This window comes from Zea mays, chromosome 9 (assembly GCF_902167145.1).
Source record: "Zea mays cultivar B73 chromosome 9, Zm-B73-REFERENCE-NAM-5.0, whole genome shotgun sequence".
NCBI classification, from domain to species: domain Eukaryota; kingdom Viridiplantae; phylum Streptophyta; class Magnoliopsida; order Poales; family Poaceae; genus Zea; species Zea mays.
In genome coordinates, this window is record NC_050104.1 from 58,941,387 (window position 1) to 58,945,936 (window position 4,550).

Here is a 4,550-nt window from a genome sequence, read left to right on the forward strand (position 1 = left end):
TTTGAATTGCTCGATCCCTTTTGCTGCTCTTCGTCTTCTTCATGGGAATGTATGTTTCCTTTGCTCGGCCTTGCTCTCTGCTGTGCTCTGCTCTAACGTACGCAGCCTCTGGTTGTAGCACACCACACCCCTTCTATTATTTTGGAGAAACTGGAAGCGTTTCGGGTTTGGAATTTGGCACCTAGCTTGAATGCCACCGAAACCATTTTGGAGCTGAGTAGGGCTCATTAAGTGATCTCTGGCAAATGATTGAGCAAGCAATGCAGAACTTGTACTTAGCAAAGTAGGTTTTATGTTTCAAGGTTACGACTGCAGCTACAGCCTGATGTTTTTATGCCTAATTTGTTCTTCTGTTCTAAGCAAGTGATTGTTCCTAGATATGCTAGACCATTCATGACTTTTTATCCACTTGTACATACTTTTTTTTCTGTGGCCTCACAGTGGCATGCTTTTCATTTGCTAGTTTTTAGCAAGTATTGGAGATACAGATACATGCTGCTTTTTTCGTGGAAGAGTGGTGATTTTTTGTCTTCCGAAGGTCAGTAGGATTATTATGCATTCTCAAGTGCTGCTCTGTATATTTTTGCAGATAGTAAATTGCCAAGGCTGTTGTAATGGGGGCCAATGGTCATCATGAACTTCGCAGAGGTTGTAATGGCACCGTCTGCAATGGTAGTATAAGACCACTCGATTACTTTGGTGATGTAGATCCATGGACGGCTTGGGCATACAAGCCTCGAATGATCTCGCTCTTGCTGACGGGAACATGCCTTTTAATATGAGTTCATAGTCTTTTATCTGTGGAACATTTAATAGACACGAACATGCCTTTTTTAAATAATAATAATATATCATTGGTTATGGCCTGTTGTGGTGTTTTTGGACCTTTTTCTTCAATTTGAATCACCATTATATATATTATCCAAAATACTGCAGATGCACATGAATTTTATGTTTGATAAGTATTGTTTCATGTTTTTATCAGTTGGGCAAGTGGTGCTCTCGATCCAGAAAGGAGCTCATCTGCTGATCGTGTTTGGTCAGTCAAGAGGTATTTGTAATGATTTGTCCTCTTCTATTGCTTTTTCTTGCAGCTATATTTTTTTATGAAGCTTCCTTGGTGCTGAACTGAACTCAATATTTCCAATCACCATTTTTCTTAGTCTCATGTGCTGGTTACCATTTTAAGGAGAGCTTCTGGACTAATTTATACTATCTCTTGTTAACAGGGGTGTATTTGCGATGATTGTTGTTTTTTTGGCTTACTCTTTTCTTCAGGCACCTTCAACGTGAGTTACAGAACTCTTTTCCTGACTCTGATTATTGTTTTATATCACCACAATCAAAAGGTAGATTTATGCGTAGAGGTGTCCCCAAGGCTTCATAAGGCAAAAAAGACACTGAACACCAGCTGCTCAGGATACAGTCATGTAAAAAATTCTGAAAGCATTTTACTTTTTTTCGCGAAAGTGCCTGACCATGTATTTCATTTTGTGGGGGGGGAGTTCGATCACACACATGTCAAAACCAAGAAGAGAGTGTAAACTTCATAAAGCAGTTTACTTGAGCCTTGAGGTACCTCATAGTCATATAGATAGATATAGTAAGGACAATAGTCATTTGGTTATTATAATCTTGTATTGTGGAAGCACTTTTAGAAAATCTGATCTCCTTTAAGCTAAGCTGCAGCAGTATAAAAAAACTCGGCTCGGGAGGGAATGACCGCCCTCCCGGTATAATAATAAGAAGGACCTGAACCACTGGTCCCGACCAAGAACACCAACGAACCCTAGCCCCCAATCACTAACCGGCCGATTACAACTGCTCACTCTGCAAGGAAAATAAACAAGAGCAAGCTATTCTTTAGTACTGTTCTATGTGAAACATGTTTTTGCCTTGAGAGAGGTAAGAACTCCGACCTAAATCGACTCTCTGAAGTGATCAGCTAGCGCTGTGCTTATTGGATGATGCGTTGATTGGCCGAGCCTTCGTGCCTTTAGCTGGCTGTGCTGCTGCCTGTGTCCATCTGTTCTAGCGGATTGCAACAACAGGTACACGTTGCGTGCTAGTGCTAGCACCGGTAATCGAGTGGTCATCAGGTCGAGAACGAGGTTTGGACTTTATCTGCGAATCAGATCGTTGCTGTTTGATCAGCGACTAGAGGTGTCGTACAGAAGGGGGGGGGACGGGTAGGTAGTCTTCTTTCATTTTTCTGCTACTATTTTTTCCAACAGTGACGACTGACGAGCAGGTAGTACTAGTCTAAGACTCTAGTAAGTACCTCGATTCGATACGACGAAATCAAATATATATAGAAATGGTTGCACAGGACAAAAAATATAAACATGAGCCCAAAAAAGTACGTTTTACTCGCTTCTGTTAGAGAGAGTACAACCGTTTTTTTGTCACAATGCAGTGCAACTTGTTTAATGTCTATGGCCTGTTGATATCAACAGCCTAACTAGTACAGGGAATGGGAGGATAAACCAAATAATTTGAGTGGTGCGTGCCAAATGCCATCACTTGTGCCCATCCTTTTGTCCATCCTTGTTTATGTTGCAACACATTGAGTATATCATCTGAAGAAGCAAACAAGCTTTATGTAACACATAATGTGTATAAACAATTCATACTTATGTTGCAACATACTTTCATCTGACTTTTTTTTGTTATCTTAAGTTGCACCACAGACAGTTTATGTGTTACATAAAGCTTGTTTGCTTCTTAAGAGGATGTAAAATACTCATTTTCAGGAAAAAGTCATGTGGTTTTTTCCCACTCTTGCTTCATTGCTTGTTCTTGGATTTGAGCCCATGTCAAGGGCTTGAACGCCCAATTTCCATAACTATGAATAGTGCATCTTTTCCAATCTACCTCTGATTACTCATGCTTGCTGAATTTAGTTTCTTTTAATGTATAGGCATTCAAGGCTGGAGGCAAATAACTATGAATAGTGCATCTTCTAAAATCTCTCACTAAATCAGGTAGCTGTTCTCACTAAATCAGCCAGCTCTTCTACTTGTCCCATTGTCATCCAGGTACTTATTTGGGATGTATGTTCAGATCTTGTGATGCTGTTTAATTCTTGTGAGGCATAATGTGTCACAGGTGATTGTGGATGTGGTGATAGTGGAAGTGATCCACCACCCCCAGAATTTTCACTCACATCACCTGTACCCGCTGGAATACCCATTTGCTGACCAGGTACAGTAAACTGAAACGGTGTGATTGAAATATCTGTGTCTATTTCAGTCGACTGAAAACAACTGTCACTGTTCCAGTTCCATGCCACATCCTCTTCAAACTTCACATCTCTACTTATGTATAATCTCTTAGTTGTAGGATCAACCATTCTGTAACCCTTTGTGCCTGATTCATATCCTAGCAGAACCATTTTAGTAGACCTGTCTGACAGCTTGTCGACTCCAGGACCTACCTTCTTGACATGACCTATGCATCCAAAAGTTCTGAGATGACCCACTTGTGGTTTACTGCCATGCCATGCCTCATATGGAGTTTTCCCTTGCACACTTCTTGGCAATATTATATATGAGGAGGTACCTAGACCATCTAATCAGATTCGTACACTAATTAATGCTATTGGCTATGTTATTCCTTGGCCAATTACACATGTAAGTTTCTTTTTTATTTGAAATAGTACATGTGTCCCCATAACAACTTCAAATTGAGTTATTGATCTAACACATGCTTCATAGGTGAAGCAAGCTAGAAGCTCATCTTGTACCCGCAACAAGTTGGTACCTGCAGCACGTGGACAAAGCTAGATGGCGTGGACAAAGCTAGATGGGAAGCCTAGTATAATTGCAAAGTGAATCAGTTAGATTCTAGTAGTTACTAAAATTTTTAAGTGATATTTGTATGATATTGCCACTTTGGCTTTGCTTCTTTGTGAACACAATTGGCAGTTACTGAACATGTTTGCTATCGAGTTAGTTAGCTTCTTGATATTTTGCCAAGGCCAAAAGCAATATTATTGAGGGTTTATAATTTGATTTTTTTAACATTCATCTCGATGCACATTTATATATATAAATATATAAATGAAAACATCTTTTTTTGGCACGTAATAAAGTGTTACAGTATAACGTGTCTATATTATTACAAACAAATATAGATGTATGTACAAAATCGTTTCTACAAGTCTTAATACACACTTTGACGTTACTATATAACGTATTGATATGCATAGGCACACAATACAAACGTGGCTATATTATTGTTTCTACTTTTGTTAACATGTGTTTTGGCATTACTATAAAATGTGTCACTCGCCAGTTCAGCTGACACGTCACCTTTCCCCATCACCTGCCACGTCATTTTTCCACATCACCTGCCATGTCACCTATCCACATCACTTGCCATGTCATCATTCGTGTCACCTACTATATCGTCTCTATACTCCTTAATGCGCAATAAAGCATCACTATAAAACGTGACTATAGTAATACACATGAATTATGAATGTATCTATAATATCGTATCTATATTTTTTCACACATAATAAAACGTTACTATATGACGTAACAACA

At 39.2% G+C, this 4,550-nt stretch overlaps 1 long non-coding RNA gene across 1 annotated transcript; it reads left to right on the forward strand.

The window, feature by feature from the left end:
- Window positions 1-3,237: 3,237 nt before the first annotated feature.
- Window positions 3,238-4,008, forward strand: LOC103638429 (uncharacterized). Its single transcript, XR_558781.3, has 2 exons — window positions 3,238-3,632; window positions 3,717-4,008. It is a non-coding gene; the product is annotated as an uncharacterized lncRNA (long non-coding RNA).
- Window positions 4,009-4,550: the final 542 nt, after the last annotated feature.